The sequence below is a fragment of the Heterodontus francisci genome, chromosome 33, assembly GCF_036365525.1.
Source record: "Heterodontus francisci isolate sHetFra1 chromosome 33, sHetFra1.hap1, whole genome shotgun sequence".
Classification (NCBI taxonomy): domain Eukaryota; kingdom Metazoa; phylum Chordata; class Chondrichthyes; order Heterodontiformes; family Heterodontidae; genus Heterodontus; species Heterodontus francisci.
The window spans coordinates 24,903,485-24,929,207 of NC_090403.1; the positions used below are offsets into that span (position 1 = coordinate 24,903,485).

The 25,723-nt window shown below is 45.6% G+C and overlaps 1 long non-coding RNA gene across 1 annotated transcript in view; it reads left to right on the plus strand.

The window, feature by feature from the left end:
- The first annotated feature begins 689 nt into the window (after positions 1 to 689).
- LOC137347895 (uncharacterized) overlaps positions 690 to 25,723 on the plus strand; it is a 37,073-nt gene continuing 12,039 nt past the window's right edge. Inside the window, exons 1-2 of the long non-coding RNA XR_010969041.1 lie at positions 690 to 816; positions 2,192 to 2,270. This is a non-coding gene — a long non-coding RNA (uncharacterized lncRNA). The remainder of the gene's footprint in view (positions 817 to 2,191; positions 2,271 to 25,723) is intronic.

Below are 25,723 nucleotides of genomic sequence, written 5' to 3' on the forward strand. Positions count from 1 at the left end.
GATCTGCAGGCAGAGTTCACAGGGTCATCATTGGGAGGGAGTGGGATGGGAAGGAGATAGGAAAGATAAACCCCCAGCAGGCGCACTGAGAGGAAAGGTTGGCTAGGGAGTAGGATGAGGCACTTGGGCTTGATGCTCATAAGGAGGCAGCACTGAGGGCCTCATTGGGCCCTTTGGTGGATGCCAAGAGAGGCACAGAGGAAATCTGTAGACTTATCTAAGAGGGAGTCAAGCCTTGGATGGCAGGAGGAGAGCAGGAAGATTGAGGAGTGCTAAAGGGTTGGGGTGTTGAGGTAGGGAATTGGGGGTAGGGGCAGAGTAGCTGAGGGGATGACAGTCTAAATCAGCAATGATCAAATTGAATGGCGGAACAGGCTCTAGGGGCTGAATGGCCTGCTCGTCTTCCTATGTTCCTGTCTCTTCCAAGGAGGGCTCTGCTCTTGTGCGTAAAAGAAAGAAGTGCCTTTCATGACCATAGGACGTCCCAAAGCACTTAACAGTCATTGAAATACTTTGGAAGTAGTGTTGTAATGTGAGAAACATGGCAGTGAAACTTGCTCACAGAAATGTGATAATGACCAGCTAATCTGTTTCTGTGATCTTTATTGAAATATTGGCCAGGACACCAGGGAGAACTCCCCTGCTCTTCATCAAAATGATGCCACAGGATTTTTTTACATCCACCTGAGAGAGCCGACAGGGTCTCTGCTTAACATCTCATCCAAAAGATAACATTCCATCAGTACTGCACTGTCAGCCTTGATTTTTATGCATAATCTGGAGTAGAGCGTAAACCCACAACCTTCTCACTCAGAGGTAAGTGCTACCAACTGAATCACAGCTAACGTGTTAAAATGCACATCCTACAGGGAATTGCTGAAACAATAAACATCTGGAAAGTGCCAATAAGACACCTAAAATCTGTGCAACTGGTATTGACTGTTGACATAGAAGGTAGGTTCTGATTCCTTGAGTAGTTCTGACCTAATTGATACATCTATCTGTTTTACAACTAGATGTTCATGGTTTCTGTAAATGTCAGTAGATAAGACAGTTTATCTTATGTTGTGAAGATCTTCTGTGGACATTTTCACACCTGGTACCAGGAGCCAGTGAGTCTTTGGAATGTTGAGCTGATGATACATAATGTAAACTAAGAGTAAGGGTCATGGAAGAGGGCATGATCTTTAGCTGAGAGAATAATTGCAAACAATTGTAACAGGGGTAGATAGATCGAGGGTTTGGCCATCCTGCAGCTTGAGCTAAGCAATTGTATTGTGAGCTCTCCCAGAGCCTTTGCATCAACGTGTGTGTTGTCTTTGAGTATAATTTCTTGTAATATATCCAAAGACTCTATCTCTAGGACTCATATTCCCTGACACAGAGAGGAATCTCTCCAAGCACGCATCTAATGTGTGTTTTCTAACCTTGGGAGTTAAGGTGGGGCATTTTTTTGCGGTTTGGAGAATTTTTCTTTTATTCTTTCATGGGATGTGGGCATCGCTGGGAAGGCCAGCATTTGTTGCCCATCCCTAATTGCCCTTGACAACTGAGTGGCTTGCAAGGCCATTTTAGAGAGCAGTTGCTGTAGGTCTGGAGACACATATAGGCCAGACCAGGTAAGGACAGCAGAATTCATTCCCTGAAGGGAATGAGACAGTTTTTACTACAATTGATAGTTTCATTGCACCCATACTGAGACTAACTTTCAATTCCAGACTCTTTAAATTAATTACATTTAAATTCCACCAGCTGCTATGATAGGATTTGAACCCAGGTCCCCAGGGAATTAGCCTGGGCCTCAGGATTACTAGCTCAGTGATATAATCACTTCGCCACCGTCTCCCCTAGGGTAGTGAGTTGGGTCAGGCAGGGAGACATGGGTAATGAAGGAGACAAGGTAGTGATAGGTCCCTAAGAGCTTGCGAAACTCCTGTGATAGTACAGTCAGGCTGTAGCCATGGATGTGGACTGGGGAACTGATGTGCAGCATGAGGCTTATTTTATCTGATAAGGAAAGACTTTACAAGGTTTCTCCCTAGACACAATGGAACTTGAGAAAATCTCCCTCCCTAAACCCCTCCCACTTGCCACCTCTTTTCTTGACTTCAGAAGACTCCTCAAACCTGACCTTTACAAATACCTCCCCTAATTATTAATGCTCGGTGTCCATTTTTATTTCTCCATACAGGACCTCGGTACAGTTTCTATGTTAAGGCACGACATAAATACCAGTAGCTGCATGGCTCAATTGTACAAAGTTAAGACAGGTAAGAGCAGAAAGATTACTTTATTAGCTGGTGATAACTGAACAAGGTTAATGGCCAGTTACCATCCAAAATCCCATTGCAATCGCAGAAATAGGATTCTTAAATATTGAATAAATTGGAAGATGTGCTGCAGTTGCAGTCGGCCATCGGGTGGCACTATTTCTCCAATAATAAATACCTTACACTGCACCAAGATAACGCTTACCTTTTATACAAAAACTCAGGACTTACCAAAGTGCTTTACAATCAATGAAGTACTTATTGCAATACAGTCACTATTGTGATGCAGGAGAAGCAGTTCACGATTAGTGCACAGCAAGGTTCCTAAAATAATAAAGAGGTGATTACCAGAGATTCTATAGGGCCCGATTTTAACAACCCAAAACTTATTCACTTACACAGAGTAAAAATTGGCCAGGTCTGTTTTAGTGATTGATGGACATATGTTGGCAAGGACATCAGGGAAAACTCCCCTGGTCTTCTTTGAAATAGCACCATGGAATCTTTTACATCCACCAGTGAGGGCATACTGACAGCTGGATTTAGTTGCGTCTGTGGGACTCCCGGCACCTTGCTCTTGTGGAGCCCCCACCCGGCACGATTCAACGTTGCTCAAGCACTTAATCAGAGGGCCAGCAGCTCAGTACTACTGGGAGGGTCACCGAGAGTGGTTGCCACTGCCAGTACTACAGCAGGCCCATCGCTGGAGACTGAACAAGAGGGTGGTGGAGTGGGGTCTCTGGAGCCAGGCAGGCAGGCTACGGCAATAGTGCGGGGGAGGAGGAGGGTGTTAATGGAGGGGCGTCCTTTGGGGGCACTCTGTGGGCCACAGATTGCCCACAGATGAGGCCCTCCCGCAAGCAAGGAGGTCTCCTCATTTCACTGGGTGACCTCTCCACATGGGGAACGCTCCCTTCCCCCCTCACCAGTGGCTTAATTCCAGCGCGGGCGAAAAGAGGCCCTTAAGTAGCTAATAATTGGCTACTAAACGGCCTCAATTGGCGCTGGGTGAGAAGGCCATCTTCAGTCTTTCCCACCCCCACCTTAATTGCAGTGTAACGGGAAGGCGACAGGCCCTCTGCCCCCCACTCAGCTCTTCTTGAAGAAGGATCATTACATTCAGCCCAGAGTCTTACTCAGTACTGCAGTGGAATATCAGTTTAGATTTTGTGCTCAGCTCTCTGAGTGGGGCTTAAACCCACAACCATCTGACTCAGAGGCAAGAGTGCTACCCACTGAGACACAGCTGACACCAAATCAGATTGCTGGCAACCAGTTGCTATGAATAGCCAATGGACTGATTCTGCAGTAGGAATGTGCCAGGTTTGATCATTGTGCTCCTAACTTCTCAATTTTGTCTCATATGTCTCAATTTATCTCCATTCTTCCCTCAAAATAGGGGCTGGAATTTTACAGCCCCCCCCCCAACGAACGGGCTGGTGGCGGGGAGGGGCGGGGGAGGTGTAAAATTGAGTGGGAGGTGGGGGGGGGGTCCTTTCCCGACCCCCTCCCGTCACCGCTGCAATTTTACGCGGGGTGGAGGCAGCGAGAAACGGCCCGCCCGCCCCATGCTAATCAAGGCCCTTAAGTGGCCAACTAACTGGCACTTAAGGGCCTCCTCCTGCGGGTATTTTACCCTCGGTGGCCAGATGAAAAAGGCCCCAAGAACCCCGCTTGATTAAACCAGGCGCCTTCTTGCAGGCTGGGACGCGGGGGCACCTGATCTGGCACCCTGTGCCCCATGGAAGGCCGCCCCCAAAGCCCCAACCGCCACCAGCCTAACCGACCTCCCTTGCTGTGCCGGGGCCTGGCCAATTTCCCCAGTGAGGCGCCATAAACTTACCTCAGTTCCGGGGCTGTCCTTCCTCTTGCTTCCGATGGCTGGGTGCAGTCCCAACAGTGGCCACCGCTCCCTGTGGCACTGCTGGCACTAAGACCTGCCGGCCCGCTGATTGGCCAACAGCTCCATTAGGCGGGACTTCGTGCTTCAAGGAGGTGGAAGTCCCGCCCAAGACCAATTAAGGGCCTGGGGAGTGAAAAATCCTTACATGGCTCCCGAGGTCCGGCGGAGGCGGGCTCACCTCTGAAGTTTCGGCCGATGGGTGGAGCCTTCCGCCCAACGTAAAATTCCGGCCAGGATAATATACCTCAAGTGTACAGCATAGAAACTGGTCATTCGGCCCAACTGGTCTATGCTGGTGTTTGCACTTCACATGAGCGTCCACCCATCCCTCTTCATCTAATCGTATCAGCATATCCTTCTATTCATGTTTCCTTCATGTGTTTATCTCTTGTGTGAAAATACAAAAACAACTTATATTTATATAGCACCTTTAACATAATAAAGCATCCCGAGATGCTTCACAGGAGCATTATGAAACAAAGTATGACACCAATCTACAAAAGGAGATATTAAAAGCTTGGTCAAAGAGGTAGATTTTGAGAAGTGTCTTAAAGGAGGAAAGCGAGGCGAAGAGACAGAGAGGTGTAGGAGGGTATTCCAGAGCTTGGGACCTAGGCAACTGAAGGCACGACCACTATTGGTGGAGCGATTAAGATCAGGGATGCACAAGAGGCCAGAATTAGAGGAGTGCAGATATCTTGGAGAGTTGTGGGGCTGGAGGAGATTACAGAAATAGGGAGGGGGAGGCCATGGAGGGATATGAAAACAAGGAAAATAAGATGTTGCTTGACCGTGAGCTAGTGTAGGTCAGCAAGCACGGGGGTGAAAGGGGAATGGGACTTGGTGTGTGTTAAGACAAAGGCAGCAGAGTTTCAGATAACCTCAGGTTTACGGAGAGTAAAATGTGGGAGACCAGCCAGGAGTGTGTTGGAACAGTCAAGACTAGAGGTAACGGAGGCATGAATGAGGGTTTCAGCAGCAGATGAGCTGAGATAGGGGTGAAGTAGGGCAATGTTATGGAGGTGGAAATAGGCGGTTATGGTGATGGTACGAATATGAAGTCATCTTGGGGATCAAATGTGACACCAAAGTTGTGAATAGACTGGCTTAATCTCGGATTGTTTCCAGGGAGAGGAATGGAGTCAATAGCTAGGGAACAGAGTTTGGAGAGGGGACCGAAAACAATGGCTCAGTCTTCCCAATATTTAATTGGAGGAAATTTCTGCTCATCTAGTACTTGATGTCGGATAATCAGTCTGATAATTTAGCAACAGTGCTATGTCCAGACTGGCCAAGAGAGTGTGGGAAAATGGCGCACTGACATGGAACACAAAAGTCCAAGTGTATCAAGCCTGTGTCCTCAGTACCTTGCTCTATGACAGCGAGGCCTGGACAACGTATGTCAGCCAAGAGCGACGTCTCAATTCATTCCATCTTCGCTGCCTCCGGAGAATACTTGGCATCAGGTGGCAGGACCGTATCTCCAACACAGAAGTCCTTGAGGCGGCCAACATCCCCAGCTTACACACACTACTGAGTCAGCGGCGCATGAGATGGCTTGGCCATGTGAGCCGCATGGAAGATGGCAGGATCCCCAAAGACACATTGTACAGCGAGCTCGCCACTGGTATCAGACCCACCGGCCGTCCATGTCTCCGCTTTAAAGATGTCTGCAAACACGACATGAAGTCCTGTGACATTGATCACAAGTCGTGGGAGTCAGTTGCCAGCGTTCGCCAGAACTGGCGGGCAGCCATAAAGGCGGGGCTAAAGTGTGGTGAGTCGAAGAGACTTAGCAGTTGGCAGGAAAAAAGACAGAGGCGCAAGGGGAGAGCCAACTGTGTAACAGCCCCGACAAACAAATTTTTCTGCAGCACCTATGGAAGAGCCTGTCACTCTAGAATTGGCCTTTATAGCCACTCCAGGCGCTGCTCCACACACCACTGATCACCTCCAGGCGCTTACCCATTGTCTCTCGAGACAAGGAGGCCAAAGAAGGAGGAGTCGAGAGAAGTGGTGGTGAGATACAGCCAGGGATAGGCACTGACATGTTGCAGCACGGACATTTGACAAAATTATTGATTCAGCCACAGACATGGAGGCAATTAATCTGGATATAAAGCGTATAACCAATCTAATGTCATCAAAACACAGTCTGATTTAAAACACATTTCTCCTATAAATAAAGTAGCTAAGCATACAAACATCAATGGAGAGCTGCACAACAATATTAGCTAGCTAGCAAGCAAAACAGCATGCGATGCCAATGCAAATTACTTTTGTTAACAGAATAGACTACCACCATGTCACAGGGTGGTAGACCGACCTTATCGGATGACCTCTGTGGCTTCACACTGTGTCAGGAGTGCAAATTCATCCAATAAACCATGAAACTCAAGGAGAGGATTGTTATTGTGATTATTGAGGCGAGGCAGTAGAAAAATCAGCAATAGGAAGACTGACCATTTCTCACACTGCTATTGTCACAAGACAATTTAACCCGTCATGGTCAATGTTTGTGCAGCTTCTCCACCAGCTTGTAATATCTTGTAATGTCTGAAACAAAAGGGCAGTGATCTCCAAATCATGAGAATTTTATAGGATGGAGCAGATAATACTTCAGAAGAGTCATGTAAAACAGTAAAACAGAGTGGGACAGGAAGGGACAAGAGATTAACAGTAGGTAGCCAAGACTAGTTTATTCATCTTGACAGGCTGTTAAACTAGGTCCTTGATTCTAAAATACAGAAACAACAGAATCTCTCAAGGACCAAATGTCATTTGCTCACCAAAGCTAGTGACAAAATTAGATAAACACAATTACCAATAAAGAGTGCCCTCCAATAATGCGATTCTCTTAAATTCACTTATGTTTATATCTCATCTGATCACTGTCGATTCCAATTCAGCTCTGATGAGATAATTATTAACAAAAAGCTTTTCTGCAAAAAGTTCAGCGGTTGCTACTTCATGTATTATTCAGTTACAGCTGCTAGGTTATTTTAAAACACAAGGTTAAAGGCTTGGAGCAGGGGTGTCCGACTGTTTCACATGGTGGGGGGGCACATTACAACTTCTGTCTTACGTAGGGGGCCGGTGAGACAATTTCAGAAAAATAAAGGCATTAAAAATTGATCTTGCTATTAATTAAAATAACAACAAATGCGTATTTTTATGAAGAAGCTTCAAATGAGAAGACTCATTTATTGACTTACTTCTCATCACTAGGTTGGACACTGATTTAGTGAGATACCTGGCATTGTATTTGCTTGCACACTTGTAGTGATACCGAGCATTCCGGATAGATGTCCATCAGGAGTGATCTTGATCGCTCTCTCTCTTTCCTCTCTCTCTGTGTCTGTGTGCCTGTCTGTCCCTCTTTGTTTGTTCGTCTGTGTGTGTGTGTGTGTGTGTGTATCTCTCTCTCTCTCTCCCCCCCTCCCTCTCTGTGTCCCCTCTCTGTTTGCCCCCCTGTGTTGTTTCCCTCTTTTTGTTGTCCCCCTCTTTGTGTTGTCCCCCCTCTCTGTATTATTCCCTCCCGTCACTGTGTCACTCTCTCCATGTCATTTCCCCTCTCCCTTTTGTCCCCAGCCCCTGTCATCCTCCCGTGTCGCTCCCCCCCATGTCATCCCCACCTCTCAGTGTCGTCACCCACTTTCTGTGTTGTCCCCCTTTCTGTGTTGTGCTGCTCTCTCTGTGTCCCCTCTCTCTCTCTCTCTTTCTATCCCCTCCTCTCTCTTTCTCTCTCACTATCCCCTCCTCTCTCTCTCTCTCTCTCTCTCTCTCTGTCCCTCTGTCCCCTCCTCTCTCTCTCTCTCTCTCTCTCTATCCCCTCCTCTCTCTCTCTCTCTCTCTATCCCCTCCTCTATCTCTCTCTCTCTCTGTCCCCTCCTCTCTCACTCTCTCTCTGTCCCCTCCTCTCTCTCTCTTTGTCCCCTCCTCTGTCTCTCTCTCTGTCCCCTCATCTCTCTCTGTGAACCCCCTCTCTCTGTCCCCCCATCCCCTCTCTCTCTCTCTCTCTGTCCCCTCCTCTCTCTCTGACCCCCCTCTCTCTGTCCCCCCCCCTTCCCCTCTCTCTCTCTCTCTTTGTCCCCTTCTCTCTCTGTCCCCCCCCCCCGCCCCCTCTCTCTGTCTCTCTCTATGTTCTCCCTCTCTCTCTCTCTCTATCCCCTCCTCTCTCTCTCTGTCCCCTCCTCTCTCTGACCCCCCTCTCTCTGCCCCCCAACCCCTCTCTCTCTCTCTCCCTCCCTCTCCCTCTGTCCCCCCGCCCCCCTTTCTCTGTCTCTCTCTCTCTGTCCTCCCTCTCTCTCTCTGTCCCCCTTCTCTCTCTGACAGTTGTTGAGAATGGGAACTGACAGCAAAGCAGCTTCGTGGTTGGCCAATGTTCAAAAAATATTGCAACTGTCAGTTTTACAGCTGACAGGTGCTGAAAGCAGGAACAGTAGTTTCTGAACTTCAGACAGCCTTTGAAAAAAACGAACCTGCCAGAAAACCACAAAGCTGTCTGAAATTTGGAAACTGCTGTTCCTGCGCTCAGCGCCTGGCAGCCGTGAAACTGATAGTTGTGATTTTGTTTAAAGCTGGTCTTGTCGGAAAGAAGAAGCCAATGGCAGATTTCTAAATCCCAATGTTGGAAATCAACCATTTGGCAGAAATTTCTCACCCTGAAATTATCAGTCCGGACCTCAAAATATTTTACCATGGACAGTGGTGTCCATGTATGGACACGTTGCTGCTCCCTAGATTGAACTGAGTGTCATCAGCATACATGTGAACACTCACGCTGTGCTTTCAGATGATGTCGCTGAAGAGCAGCAAGTAGATGAGAAATAGGAGGGGCCAAGGATAGATCCTTGGGGGACACCAGAAGCAACAGTGCTGGAGTGGGAACAGAAGGCATTGCAAGTGATTCTCTGGCTACGATTAGATAGGTAAGAATGGAACCAGGTGAGAGCAGTCCCACCCAGCTGGATGACAGTAGAGAGGAGTTGGAGGAAGATGGTGTGGTTAACCGTGTCAAAGGCTGCAAACAAGTCAAGAAGGACAAGGAGGGAAAGTTTACCTTTGTCACTACCACATAGAAGGTCATTTATGATTTTGATAAGAATCGTTTCAGTAATATGGCAGGGGCAGATACCTGATTGAAGGGATTCAAATATGGAGTACCGGGAAAGATGGGAATGGATTTGGGAGGGGATAACACATTCAAGGACTTTGGAGAGAAACGGGAAGTTGGAGATGGGAGGGTAGTTTGCAAGGGCAGTGGGATCAAGGGTTTTTTTGAGGAGGGGGTGATGACGGCAGATTGAAAGGAGAGACGGACAAGACCTAAAGAGGGAGAACCATTCATGATATCGGCTTACATGGGGATCAGGAGGGGATGTTAGGTGTTCAACAATTAAGTGGGAATAGGATCGAGGGAACAGGAGGTTGGTCTCATGGACAAGATGAGCTCCGATAGGGCATATGGGGAGATAGGAGAGAAACTAGAGAAAGATAGGAGTTCAGGGCTGGGGCAGAGGGGAGCATTATCGGAAGTTTGGCCCAGTGGGCGAGAGGAAGGGAGGGACGAGGCAGAGGCAGCTGATCAGATGGTCTCAATCTTAGTGACAAAGAAGCCCATGAGCGCCTCACACTTATTGTTGGAGGGGTCAGGGGATTGGGGGTTAAGAAGACAGTTTACACTAGAGAAGATAAGCCGGATCATCGTTACATTCCTGGATGATCCTGGTATAGTGAGCAGTTTCAGCAGACAGGAGCAGGATCCAATTTTCCATTTTGCCATTCTGGCATTTTAATGAAGTTATGAAGCATACAGATTCAGGTATATGTAACTGCATCCAGGCGGCTGTAGCAAGTGACACAGCAAACACCTTATAAACTTGAATGGTAGAACCAATTCCTGTTATAATCGCCTGACTTTTGAGACAGATCCTTGGAGAGGCGGCAGAGTAGATTTACTAAAATGATCCTAGGGATGTGGACTTCAATTATGTGGAGAGGCTAGAGAAGCTGGGACTGTTCTCCCAGAGCAAAGAAGACAAAAGGGTGATTTGACAGAGGTGTTCAAATCGTGAAGGATTTTGATAGAGTAGATAAGGAGAAGCTTTTTCCACTGGTAGAAGGGTCGGTAACTAGAGGTCACAGATTTAAGGCAAAAGAACCAGCGGCAATATGAAGAAAAAAATGACATCGCAATTTGTAATGATCTCGTACGCAAGGCTGTCGGGAAAAAGCAGGCAAATGGGACTTATTAGATATCTCTTTCAAAGAACCAGCACAGCTACGATGGATCAAATGTCTTCCTTCTGTGCTGTTTCTTTGATTCTAACCTCATTGATCTTTTTTTATTCTTTCGTTGAATATGGGCATTGATGGGAAGGCCAGCATTTGTTGACTATCCCTAATTGCCCTTAAACTGAATGGCTTGCTAGGCCATTTCAGAGGACAGTTAATAATCAACCACATTGCTGTAGGCCTGGAGTCACATATACGCTTGATCAGGTAAGGACAACAAATTTCCTCCCCTAAAGGACATTGGTATACCAGATGGGGTTTTTACAACAATCAATGCTAGTTTCATGGCACCATTACTGAGACTGGCATTCAATTCCAGTTTTCTATTGACTAATTGAATTTTTAAATTATTTGTTACGATCAGGTGAGGAGAGATTGAAGGACTCCCCTCTTTTCCCTCTCCTCGTTTGACCACAACAGATTTATTTCTTTTTTAAGGGGATATAGTTGCCAGTTCAGTGAGTGTTTAACTGTTTATGCACCGTAATCATAAAATGAACCAATCGGACAGGTTTTCTTGAGTTCAACAAAGAAGGAGGCTAGCTTTATTGTACTTAAACTGATCTAAGTAAAAATAATAAAATATGCTTCAACTTTCACACACACATACACCAAACACACACACACACAGAGACACACACTAATAGTTTACAGAGTGGGGAAGATAGGTTGGTCGAATTAGAGTCCAGAGAAATAAAAAGGGTATACAGTCTTGGAGGTTGGTAACTCAGCTGGCTTCAGGCTGAATTCCGTGGTCCTGAGGCTTCTGATTTGAAGATGTGGATGCTGATTCAGTGATTCTCTCTCTTTTGGTTTGAAGAGGTGGATGCTGATTCAGTGGTTCTCCAGGAGACAGCAATGTGACTGAATTCCTTCAAGGCAGATCTCTGTCTATTCTTTCCGGAAGGTTCTCTACAATTGTGTAGCTGAAAAAGGTTTCTGTCAAAGTTCTCGACCTACAATAGCTTGTCTGTCAGGCTTAGGTAAGTAAGCACAATCAGCAGAGGGAGTTCAAAGCTTGCAAGGTTTGAGTGGTTCGTCTCTACCAGTTTAATATTCAGGTTTCCAGCCAGAGGATTAAAAAAAAATCATCCTTCCACCTAGCACGTTTTCGTGACATAATTAATTAAATTTAAATTCCATCAGCTCCCATGCTGGGATTTGAACCTGTGTCCCCAGGGGATTAGCCTGAGCCACTAGATTACTAGCCCAGTGATATTACCACCACACCATCATTTGCCCTGAGGTTTAAAGAACTGGTATATGCTTGCTATCTTTGCATTGTTTCTTTTCATTGGAGGCAGTCAAAAGGAGTTTGGTAGAACTTTGGCACATAATGATTTGCCAAATAACGATTGAATTCTAAAGTTATTGAAAAGAGCTTCTGAAGCTCAAGACGCTTTATTGTTTTGAAACAATTATTCAGTGTGTAGGTTAAATATGGTACTGCTATTTTCTGGCTGTGCATTTCTGCATCTATCTAATTATTTTCCACAATAAGTTGCAGTAATAGTTTTAGCCTAAATGAAGCAGTCTTGCAATGTACTGTCTATCATCTTTCAAAGTTGATTGTAGAACATGGTGGACAACTCATTGAAATTACTGACGGGAAAGACAAAGTCTTGTACCATGTTATGACATTCACATCATGCATAAGTTTACAAAGTTCTATTCATAGGAGACTAAGATCTGCTGTGAGCACAAGTTTTGCGAGAGAGCCCAGTTGTGACACAAACAAATAGTATCAAAGTCAATCTCAACTCTTATCTATCTTTTTCTCTGACAAGGATGTGTCCCAAATAATATTTGAGTTTAGTCATGGTGTAATGATTTCCAGTTAATAATTTCCCAGGTATCTATTTTATTTATTTGCAGTGTCCCATTGCAGAATATGGGCAGATACATGGGGAAAATCCTCCACTGGACTTTATGTTTGGTTACGGTAAATCAAAAATATACCAATAATTTGCAAATGTCAGAACTCAGCATTTAAACATGCAAATAATGTTGCTTTATCATGAAATGCAGTCCTGTGAAGGTCACTACCATCAAATTGTCACATAGCATGTGTCTTATTTACCTCACAGGGACACTAAACCCATGGTCAGTGTCTCTGCCATCTAGCTGATAAGTTGAACAACTTTGATTTTCATTCATTTTTTTGACATTTTTCACATTTCTTTGTTTTATTAATATGGCCATGTGTACAAAAGCACAGAGGTTATGATAAATTGTACAAAATGCTAGTTAGGCCTCAGCTGGATTATTGTATTTAATCCTGGGCACCACACTTTAAGTGTCAAGACCTTGGAGATGGTGCAGTAAAAACTTACTAGAACGGGACCAGCTTGAAGGACTTCAGTGATGTGAAACTGGAGAAGCTAGGGTTGTAGTCATTAGAGCAAAGTAGAGCTGTTCAAAATTATGATCAATCTTGATAGAGTAAATATGAAAAACTTTTTTTATTCATTCATGGGATGTGGGCATTGCCTGTTAAGCCAGCATTTATTGCCCATCCCTAATTGCCCTTGAGAAGGTGGTTCTGAGCTGCCTTCTTGAACTGCTGCAGTCCTTGGGGTGTAGGTACACCCACAGTGCTGTTAGGAAGGGAGTTGCAGGATTTTGACCAAGCGACAGTGAAGGAACAGCGATATAGTTCCATGTCAGGATGGTGTGTGACTTGGAGGGGAACTTGCAAGTGGTCGTGTTCCCATGCATCTGCTGCCCTTGTCCTTCTAGGTGGTAGAGGTTGCGGGTTTGGAAGGTGCTGTCTAAGGAGCCTTGTTGAGTTGCTGCAGTGCATCGTGTAGGTGGTACACACTGCTGCCACTGTGCGTCGGTGGTGAAGGGAGTGAATGTTGAAGGTGGTAGATGGGATGCCAATCAAGCGGGCTGCTTTGTCCTCGATGGTGTCGAGTTTCTTGAGTGTTGTTGGAGCTGCACCCATCCAGGCAAGTGGAGATTATTCCATCACATTCCTGACTTGTGCCTTGTAGATGGTGGACAGGCTTTGGGGAGACAGGAAGTGAGTTACTTGTCCAGTGGCAGAAGGGCTGATAACCAGAGGACACAGATTTAAAGTGACAGGCAATAGAACTAGAGGCAGCATCAGAAGTTTGTTTTTAAAACATAGTGAGTTATTGTGATCTGGAATGCATTTTTGGAAAGGGTGGTGGAAGCAGGATCAATAACAACTTTCACAAGAGAATTGGTAAATACCTGAATGGAAAAAATGTACAGGTTTAAGGGGGAAGGGCAAGGATTAGTTGGCTTGCTCTTTCAAAGAGCCACCACTGGAGTGATGGGCTGAATGGCCTTTTAATGTGCTGTCTCATTCTTTGATTCTAAGACAGAGAAGTAGAGAGGCAGAAGGATTTAGTGAGGGAATTTCAGAGAACTAGTGTTAAAGTTGATGAAGGCTGTGCCGGTGATGGCAGGATGAGGTGGTTGTGCGTGCATATGTGCATGTGCACGCGTGTGTGTGTGTGTGTGCAGTGGGGATAAGTGGATGGGAATGTATAGGAACTTGTGTGAAAAGGCTGAAGTAGGAAATGGCAGATCAGCGAAGTTTGCAGAGATGGGGAAGAGTGAGGTCATGGAGGAATATGAAGACAGGATATGATTTTAAATTGGATTCTCTGGGGAACCAGAAGCCAGTCTAGATCAGTGAGGATGAGTGTGAGAGGAGAGTGAGACTTCATCCAGGACATAATATAGACAGCTGATTTTTGGACAAATTGTTTATGGAGGGTGGATAAGAGGAGTGCAGGAGGAATCAAGTCTGGAGGTGACAAAACATGGATAAAGGTTTTGGTGATGGAGGGGCTGAGGTAGGCTGGAAATGGGCAATGTTGCAAAGATGGAAGTAGGCGGTTGTGGTGATGAAGAAGATGTTGAGTATGAAACTCATCTCAGGGTTGAATAAAATGCAGAGATTGTGCAAGGTTTTGTTCAATCTAAACGAATGAACAGAGGAAGGGGATAGTGTAAGTGCCAAAGCAATAGAAATTATATCAGATGCTGAAAATGATGGCTTCTGTCTTTGATGGTTATCTGAAGACTTGCTGCAGGACAGACAGTCTGACAAATATGGTTGGGTTCCATCAGTGAACAAATTGAAGTTGACCCTAATGATGTTGCCCAAGGTTAGCGTAAATAAATAGAAGAGGAGGGTCCCAAGGGTAGATCTTTGGATTCTGAAGTTGACAAGGTGGAGAGGGAACAGAAGCTATTGGAGGTATTATGACTTTGCCAAGAGTCACAAAGGCATTCCCACAGAACTGGACAATGGAGGAGAGGTAATGGAGGAGGATTGTATGACCAACTGTGCCAAACAATGTAGAGAGGTTGAGGGGGGCAACGATGAATAATGCACCATAGTCCAACAGACCAACAGTCACATATAGTTGCAATTATGACTTTGCCTAGGTCCATATCCAAAAAGGGAGCTTTGGGAGTGATGGAGACAAAGCTGAGAGGCAATGACATACTCCAGGACCTCTGGAAGGAACAGCAAGTTAAGGAGAGGGAGATGGTTAGAGAGGACAGATAGCTGAATGGTGGGGTTTTATGATTTTGGTAGTTTTGAAGGGAAGTTTTGATGGTGTCAGAAGAAAGAGAACTGTGGACAAATGTCATTTGGACCAGAGAGGCAGCTGAGTGATCACGAGTGGAGTGGGAAGGAGATCAAAGGAGTGGCAAATTAGACAAATTTAGGAAGAGCAAATGAGTAGCTGAGGGACAAATTGCAAAGTGATGCGGGCTCAGGCTGGAGTGGTGAGTTGGGAGAATGGAAATAGGTTGGAGCCAGAGTGGGAGAGGAAGGGTAGGGAACAGAAGGAAACAAAGAGCTGGTTTGACAGGGTTGAATAATCCACTCACAAATTGTGAAGCATCTACATGGTGCCACCACAAAGTCAAAGTACAGACAACTCATTGAAGTTGGGCAATGAAACACACATATGTGGCGCCCACGACAGATCACGACAAGTCAAAATACTAATAGCTGCTAAACATAATGAAATATCTTTCAAACTGAGGGGAGCTCCCCCACACTCACAATACTCCCAATACCCAATTTCAAATGTAACTGTTAAGATGATTGTCAAAATTCAGTAACTAAGGAACAATTTACATATCCCAAACACTCTTCCTATCCGTTATATTCCCTGCAGCACTTAGTCATGAAATGGAATTGGCATTTTCCAACATGTTGCAAATTCCCTCAATGTGCCTGTGTAACAGTGCTAGACTGAAGGCTGATTCCTGCAGTTTGTAGAGTTGACTTGGTGGAATTGTAAAAAATTACAAATCAAAACCCAACTTGTCTCGAACCCACCCACTTCTGGTTTAATGGAGGCTGGATTGGGGACAGACAACCAAACCAGGCCTAGGAGGCACATCGCTCATTTAAATATATTAATGAAGTTGCGAGCCTCAAATTGTTCTCTGTTCCAACTTTAATGCTGGCCGGGCCAGGTTTCCCAGGCCTTGAACTGCCCCGTGATCGAAAGCCACCCCCCACAATAGAACTCCTCCCCCAATCACCCCCAGATCCTCCAAACCACGCTTGTTCCACCCTTCCCCCTCGCAATCTCTATTCCAAGCAGCAGGAAACCTACCTGCTCCTGGTCTGTGACCTCTGCTGCAGCATTCCCTACCTGGAAGGGAGCCAAGCCTGCTAATCAGGCTGGCCTCCAGGCAAGGAGCTGTTAGAAAAAAGTACACACACATTAGCGGTCAGCGGGGGTGGTGGTGGGGTGGGGGGTGCGGGGTGCGTGTATAGGGGGAGCCAGAACCCCTCACCCTTCTGGATTGGAAATCTATTGGATAATATCACAAGCAGTAATTTCTCACCTAGTATATTGGAATAGTAACCATGTTTATTCGTGGAGTCCACCTCTCTCCCCTTCAGTATCAAGTGCACATGGAAATAATAGGACTATTGTTTGTTAATAAGTAAACTTGTAGTCACAGAGATGTTGGGAAGTGATAGAACATACCCCTTCCAGAGTTAGCCTGAGAACTATAAGTGTTGACGTTCAGTAACTCTATGTAATGAGGGTTTAATAGAGGCTTTTCCAGGGTTTTCTGGGAATTGTTGTGACTTTCATTTTGATTTACAATAAGGTTCCCTGGAAAAGTAATCACAAGAATTTCTAATCAGAAGTGGTTTCCTGTTTAGGCTGCACGCTACATTACCAAGGCTCCAAACAATTAGATATTCTCAACTCCAACACATTTTTACTTGAGGAGCGAACATGTTTTCCACCCTGTGATCTAGCTGCTCGAATAAAGCTTTCACAGCTTTCTTTGTTTTTCTGTATGTTGTAATAGGATTGCCACTCTGCTTCGACATGATCCTCAAGGACTCAGAGAACTTGGCCAACTGTTTTGATGAACATAATCATACCATGGGGAAAATAAGTGATGCAACTTTAAGCCATGACCTCTCTTTCTTTCTGTCTCTAGCACTGTTTCTTAGTGCTGCTGGCTGGGCAAAGGCTGTGCGACTTATCTCCTTGCCCTACCCAACCCCCCTCAATCCATATGCTGCATCCAAACACCAACCATCGCCGTTGCCTAGTGCATAGGTCGGCTTGCTTTCCCTTTCTCTTCCTCCACAATACAACCAAAACAGAGAGACCCGGGCTTTGATTCACCCTCGTTGGATGGCATCTCTCGATTGACAAGGCATCTCGGCTGCTGCTTGTACTGACTCCAATTCTAATTGTTCAATTATCACATCAATCCTTTGATTTTTGACACATTTGCTATTTTTGGTGGACTCTTGAAACCTTTTTGCGGTCCCGTGGCTGAGAACCGCTGATTTAGGCTATTACTTCAGTGCTGTACTGGAGTAGTGCTGCATTGTCATAGACGCTGTCTTTTGAATGGCTGCTCCAGGGGTTGTAGAAATCCCAATGCACGATTTGAAGAGGAGCAATGTGTTCTCCTAGGGTCCTAACAAGTATTTCTCCCTCATCCAACACAAACCAATGATTTGGTCATTCATCCATTTTCTGCTTGATAAGAGCTTGTTGGGTGCAAATTGACTCCTGCATTCACACCAGTGCTAAACCTAGAGTGCAAATTGGGTGTGAGGGCCTGACCTTATTCTAAAGCATAATGGAGTATGACTCCTTCCTCTAAGGAGTCTCAATCTGCTTCATTCCTGCTGTCAGATGCTGGATTCAGGCTGCATTTACATTAAACCTGCAGTGTAAGTGTGTAGCTATACTACAAATGCTCCCTTGATTGAAATCACTCCAAGTGGAAGTGAGACAATTGACCTGCGTGGCTTACCTTGTGGTGAAGGACAGAAAAAGCTGACTAATGGGAATTTGGAGAGGAGATCATTTGTAATCAAGGGCAGAAATCTAGTCTATTTGTGTGAGATTGGATTTCTTGCTTCAGTAATTACAATACATCAAATTTAGTCCAACTTTTCTGAGAACTAAACCACATTGCCTGCAATAGAAAGCTGTGGAAATGCCTGGGCAATCACTGTTAAAGAAAAACAACCTTTCTAAAGTTAGAGATGCAAAGCCTTTGCTCAGTAGAGAACTGAGTATTTAAACCAAGAAGATCCCACATTCAGACTCTGTTTATGCTGCACGTGGAGAAGGCCTTGATTTTGACTTCAGGTCTTCCGGTCAGACGACCTGCTCCCAGTCATGGGTGCTACAGCTGCAATCCCCCTTGGGCAACAGCATGAAAGGGAGATGGAGCAAGGGCAGCACAGAAGAGGACAAGCTGCTCGCTGAAGGAGGAGGGGGAGGGATCTCTACAGTCGGCTTTATCCACACAGGGTCTTCCAAGAGCATTTCTCTTACCTCAAACTAAGTCAGGAGAATTGCGTGAGTCAACTCTGTTTTACAGAAACAAAAACAAGAAATGCTGGAATCACTCAGCAGGTCTGGCAGCATCTGTGGAAAGAGAAGCAGGGGTAACGTTTCGGGTCAGTGACCCTACTTCGGAACCGAAGAAGGGTCACTGACCCGAAACGTTACCCCTGCTTCTCTTTCCACAGATGCTGCCAGACCTGCTGAGTGATTCCACCCGAAACGTTACCCCTGCTTCTCTTTCCACAGATGCTGCCAGACCTGCTGAGTGATTCCAGCATTTCTTGTTTTTGTTTCAGATTTCCAGCATCCGCAGTATTTTGCTTTTATTTTCTGTTTTACAGATATCTGCCATCTCTTGCAGACAGACTTGCTGCCTGAGGACAGGACAAGGATGGTAATGCCAGTGGTTGTGAAGGTGACTGTGGCCCTGAATTTCTATACATCGGAATCCTTCCAGACTGGAGCAGGCGACACTTGTAATATTTCCCCGTTTTCCATCCACTCCTGCATCAGAGAGCTGACAGATGCTCTTTATGCCAGGAGAGGTTAGTTCATTCTGACCAGAGAGAAGCAGCCGGAACGTGTGCATGGCTTTGCCAGGATAGCAGGCTTTCCCCTGGTGGAGGGTGCCATCAACTGCACACATGTGGCTTTGCAGGTGCCGTATCTAACTACTGAGATGTACCACAACCACAGCGTTTCCAATCCCTGAATGGGCATTTGGTGTGCAACTGTGCTCAGCAAATCATGCTGGTGAATGGCCGCTATCCTGGCAGTGGCCATGATGTATTTATTCTGTACCAGGCCGCTGTTGTTTCAGTATCCGAGTCACCACGTCAAACCAGAGGCTGGCGGCTGGGTGACCAGGGCTATCCACTTAATACATGGCTCAACTGGGTGAGACTGCAGATGGTCTTGCAGGACACCCTAGAGCAGCCCTGAGCTTAAAGCCTGGTTTTGGACCACAGCACCTCAACATGGTGACAGCACACTGGGCTGGCTGGCTGATAGGCAACAGCAAGGGCACTGGTAGAGTGGTAGTGGTGGGAGGATGATTGCTGCCATCCTGAAACTGCACAGCAGGTTTGTCTTCCATGGAGCCTCAACCCCTCCCCCAGAGCCGCGCCTCAGCAAGCCTATTAATCTCTTGGACAGATTGCTGGCCTGCTGTGAGAGCCTGCTTGGCCTTTTAAGCACTGGAATCCACAGCTATGATGTCAGCAGTCTGAATCTGCATGGCACTGTTGTGTATTTACCGAGTAAAATGAACATGAGGTCTTAACTGGGAGCAGCCATGTTGGAAATTTTATTTACACCTCCTAACATGTAAAATGGTACTTGTACATTGCATGCATGTTAGTACTGTAATCCCAACAAAAACATATATAACCAATATTTCCAGATTAAATTACATGTAAAAAAAATGTTTTTTCCTTAACACCAGTAAGCCTTTGACAAAAATATCATCATTGATGAGAATTAATGAAAAGAACAACTTGTTTCTTCTTCCTACTTTCAATTAACTTCTCTAGCTTTTTTCTCTTTCTGTCTGGATATCTTCTTCCATTTCCTTTAGCTTGACTCTGCTCTCCCAACATCTCAGACTGTGTCAACCCGGAACTTTGACTTTGACTACCAACTCCACTTAACGGTTGGGACTGTGAAATTGATTGATTAGTTTTAATCAAACATCCTGGCTCACTTTGCTATACTGGTGGATTCTGTGATACCAGCAATGACTTTCTCTTGGTACCATAGGAACTTTCTCATGCTCTCCCTTTGTCAGATTTCCTCTTTCAAGCCAATTATCAACATGACACTGACAAAGTCTCTCACCAGTCTTCACTAGATATGTGAATGTACCTAGTCGTTTTACAACAACTCCAAACCCATACTTCTCCTTATCACCTCTGTGATTTTTCACCATGCCCTTCTACCCTGCAATGAACTCTAAATTTCATGCCTCAAGTATCATGACTCATCTGCACTCTGCCTTGCTTTTATCTTACCTTGCTATTGACGTCTGGCTTAAGCAAACTAAACCTTGTCCCAGGAGCATGTTTAAACACTAACTTGTAAGATGAGAAACCTGTTTTAGACTGTGGGGTTATTCTATAAGAAAACAGAAAATTGTCTAGCCTGTGTTGAAAAGAAACATGGAAATTACAGCTTAGCTTGTCACTGAGCATATACTTCTGCAAAGACCTCTTCACAATTTGGACACTTCTTTCTGCAGCACCATTCCATGCTAGGTGATATGGTGGTATGAGTGTGTTTGATTCCATTCTTACTCAAATATTTCAAACTCTTCTGATGTAAACTGTAAACCATTATCTGACACCAACACTTCTGGCAACCCATAAATTGCAAACCAGCTTCTCAAAACCTCAATAGTTTTGGCACTTGTGGTATTTGGCATAAAGTCAACATTTATCCACTTTCTATAACTATCGACCAAAACAAAATACTCTTAACCTTGTACTTCAAATAAATCAACATGTACTCGTTCCCACGGTTTTCTTGCGTTTGACCATGGAATAAAAGGAATCTTGGTTGGATCATTTCTTATTCTGAGATACACTTCACAACTTTTATCTTTATCTACGTTCCTACTGAAATCTGGTGGACCTCCTCTGCTGGCTCAGAGAAAGAACTTGCTTGAAATCTGCAGCTATCTCTTCTTGCCATGTCCATGGCTGTAGCCTCATCGCAGACGTCCTTCCATGTCAGCTTATTGCCTTTACACAAAAGCATGGCTAGATTTTACTGTTCTTTAGACCAACGTATATGTCATAGAGTCAAGGAGTTATACAGCACAGAAACAGGCCCTTCGGTCCATTGTGTCCGTGCTGGCCATCAAGCACCTATCTAATCTAATCCCATTTTCCAGCACTTGGCCTGCAGCCTTGTAAATTCTCACCATTACCACAGTGAAGAGAAAGTTTCTTTAACTCCAGAATATAATCTGTTATAGACTCACTTGGCAACTGCTGCCTTCCATGGAATGCTGCTTGCAGTGCAATTTCGTTCTTAGTTGAGCTTTGAGTCCAGAATCTCATTTATTTCTGAATAGTCCAAAATACTACAGTCTCGTGGGCAACATTGGTTAAACACCAACTCAAACACATCTGATCCCATCATGGTGAGGAAAGCCTTCACCTTATCCTCAATCTAGGATTTTATTAGCTTGTAACCAAATGTATAAACTTTGTTCATAATTACACCAGTCCTCTTTGTTAGAGTCAAATTCCACCATTGTCCCAAAATGTGCCTTCAGTGCCATATTTTTAAAATTACCTACTCAGAGTTGTAACTGAACATGAATTGCAGACACATGAAGAAATCTTTCAAATCGCTCAAACTTCCTCAAAATTAACTTTGTGAGTTCCAAATATGTGGCAGAACGTACTTCAGGCTCAAATGAAATGCAAAAAATACCGCATCCATTCGTCGTCATATTTCTGTTGTGTATTTACTGACTAAAACTAACACAAGGGGCTGGATTTTAAAACCAGTGGCGGGCGGGGCAATGAAGGTCGGTACGCAGGAGGCCCACTACCGAAACCGATGACAGCAGGCCCCTTACCGATCTCTGCGGTGGCGGCGAGGCCTCGTGGCAGCAGTCCCATCGCTTGGCGATTCAGGCAGCACGGTGTAATCTTTATTCTGGCGGCCTTTGAATCTCCATTTGGGGAAACTAGGTGCAACACCTATGGGGAGGGGGTAGGAGGTGTTTATCTCTGTGCGGGAGGGGGGAAGCAGGGTTAGAATACCTCAGATTGGTCTGGGGGTTGATGGGAAGGGGTAAAGGCCAAAGGTTTCAAGTCTTGGGGGTGGAAGGTCACATTTTCACATTAGGAATTCCGGGGGGAAAAGGGCAGGAATGTTGTGACATGCCATTGGGGGGTGGGGGGGGGGGGGTGGTGGGCAAGTGCATGGAAAGGTAATTTTATTCATTTTTTAAACTTTACAGTAATCGGCCCTTTAAAATTTTAAATGCACATTGAGGTCTGTAAGCCATTTAAAAATGGCACTGGCGCCTGTGCATTGGCGGCGGAAGCCGTTGCCAGCAATGGCTCGCCCGCCCCTCCATGTCATCACGGGGGGGGGGGGGGGGGGGGAAGGTGCCACAGCCCTCCAAATGAGTCGCCATGTTTGAAGTCGCGGTGGCTCCGTGATGTGGTCCCCGTGTGCGCGGGCCACATTTTTTTACGCCTGCCACCTATTTCGGCAGCGGAGACTTAAAATGCAGCCTGTGGTCTTAACTGGGAGCAGCCCTGCTGGAAACTTTATTTACATCTCCCAACAGAAAGGGCAGCAGAGAGGCAGTATACAAAAGATGTTGCAGTATACCACAGCACCAAGCTGGGATTTCATGACCTCAATCCGAGCTTCCACTGCAGCATTGAGATGTTGGGTGGTTTCTGATTGTGGTGCAATGGAAGTTGAGACATTGGCCATCAGACATTGCATCATGGTCGGGTCTGTAGAGTGCTGTCATGAAGCCACCACTTCCACGCTGGAAAGGATGGGCTTCAAGCAAAGCCCTGTGCCAAGCTGGTCTCAGATTTCTCCATGCACCTTGATGGTGGTGGCAGGCCTGCCAATACACCAAGAATTTAATTGTGCATACCCATCAGTTTGTTTTTGCTTGATGCCCCAAATCCTCATCTGAGTCCCCTCAGCAGAATTTGTGTATGAGCTCGCCCTTCACCAGGCTGGCAGCTGCCCTACCCTTCCCCCCAAGCCTGGCTGCAGGCCACTCCTGGCCGGTGACTCACTACGTCCAGATCCAGTCTCTATGCTATTCTCTAAAGTTTGTGCAGTGCCGGTATCTGAGTTGGTAGTTGCGAGTATGAGATCATATGATGGTGTTTCTTCATCATCATTGCACTGTCCTTTTATACTTCATGCTCACACACCGGTGCTTGAGTAGGTGTCAGCTCTTGGGTATCTGAAAGGAGAAAGGCACAAGGGTAGGAGTCCAGCAATGCAAGAGGGGGAAAGCAAGAGGTTCATGCTTACATCAGCTGCAGCTTGTATATCAGAAGAGATTGTGGGATGAGGAGGAAATGGGATTCGATTGGAACATATTTTCATCTTCTATGGTTTTAGTCCCACCGCTGACCATGGCCCCAGTTGTTGCCGCACCAATGATTGCCAGCACTGCCTCCTTCATCGGAGTGAGGACATGCAACCAGTGTCTGTCCAGCCCCCAGCACCTAGGTGCTGTTGGTCTTTGGTTGTGTGTCATCTTGTCCTGTAAGAGAGAGGGAAGTGTGTCAGTAAGCGTGGTGCAATGTGTTTGAGTGTCATGCTGGTCATAGTTGAATGACCGCTGACAGCGTGTGAAAGCTGTGCGATGTGCGTGTGAGGCTTGCAGTGTGAGTGTGAGGATGAGGGGAGCCTGTGGATGTTATGAGCCGTGCTTGACAGAGATTGTTGGTAGGTCAGAGAAGGGGAATTGGTGAATGGAGCAGCATGTGAGGCTAGTGGTTTATTTGTAAGGATATGGCATTTGAAGATGCATTCACTGACCTTGACCACTTGTGTTAAGTAATTAAACTACTTTTGGCACTTGTTACGACCGAGGTGGGAGCAACACACTGTCAATTCAGTCCCGTCACTCCACAGGTCGCAGCATATTATTCACACCCAATCAGAAGACAGCAAAATTAAACACTCTAGTAATCCCCAGAATAAAACAGACCAAGTCAGGTATCTTTGGACAACAACAAATTAACTATTTATTAAAAACTAAATCTTAAGCACTATTGAGATAAATCTATGTCTAAAGACCTTATAACTTCTTATCTTAATCTAACTTCCACATTCACACACATACACCCAAAAATAATAGTAGTTAACCGGTTTTAAAAGTAGTGTTTTTAAAAATTAGCTGCTTCTTAAGAATAAATGAAATAAGTAAGTCTTTGTTGGTTACGTTCCTGGTGGATGAGATATTCTAATGTGGAAATAGTCAAAGGCCACTCGAAGTCCTCACATGGATTTGATGCAGTAGTCGATTCTTAACAGGCATTCGACTCTTCGGCTGCAGTAGGCATCAACAGTTCCTTCAGCAATACAAACAGTTTCTTGATAAAAGAAGGCTTTTCTTCTGTCTTTAGGGAATTAACTTGGCCTGTAGTTCCTTCTAGAATTTCTGTTTGGAGAGAACGGACAGCTCCTTTCTTTTCAGTACGCCTCACTGGTGAGTCTGGTTCAAACCGTTTTATGCCAGTTTTACACAGTCAAGTGGAAACATTACCCCATGTGACCTCTCTCTCCTGCTGTTGCCCAGGGTAACAATATGCAGCTGTCGCACTGTGTCTCGGAAATTCCAGAACTTTCTCTCCCTTATAGGTGCACTGTTTTTAACAGAGTCTTAAAGGCACACACTGTTTTTAAGCCAGGGAGAAAAATAATGCAAGTCCATGACACACTGCATCCAGGTCCTCGGGCCGAGACTGCTTGCATTGACAGCGATGGCTACCAGCTCCCAATGCCTTCTCAATGTCTGTCTGGAGGGCCCTCTCCTCCTGTCCACCTCCTGCACCAAGGCCTCCAGTGCTGCATCAGAGAATCTTGGAGCATGCTTTCTGCCCTGTTGGACCGTTTACAATCTTCTTCCTACTAAAAGACTCATTAACAGTGTCGGCACCTGCTGCAGTTGGGATGCACCTCCGCTTTCAGAGCTGCAGCCTGGCTTTAAATAGTGCAGGCTAGCTTTAATTGCTACTAGCCTCACACAACCTTGAGTCCCCTGCTGAGGTGTGCAGTGACTCAGTAGTGCATTTAGCACTGGGCTGCACACAGATATCATTTAAATTAGCATGCAGCATGATGTTGGTGTGTTGCCTGCATCACAATGGACGGGCCAGCAGTTCAGTTGTATCAGCAGCGCCACCGGGAGCAGTGACCACAGCCAGTACTACAGGAGGCCTGGGAGCAGGCCCAGTGTTGGATACCCAGACCAGAAATTAGTGAAGTGGGGTCTCTGGGGCCAGTTCAGCAGGCCCTAGTGATGGGGGTTGTGGGCGATGAGTGCAAGGAGGTTTTGTTATGGACTCCCCCATGTCCTCCTGCTTGGGGAAGGAACCCCCCCAACCCAACAACACTGGCTTAATTCCAGCGGTGGTAGGAAGAGAGCCCTAATTAGCTAATAATAGGCCACGTAACAGTGAATAAAATACCAGTCTTACACTTTGAGCATAAAGAATTAGTGTGATCTTAAACAGAGAATGGAACAGTAATGAAATACATTACATTTACCAGTGAGAAAGCCAGTTAAAACCACAGGAAGTGAAGATGAGTCACTGTCCAGTGTGTAGTCTAATCAATGAATGTATGGCACTTTGGTTCTGCCTGTTCTAGTACAGATAACCAACATGTAGTGTGACCATTGA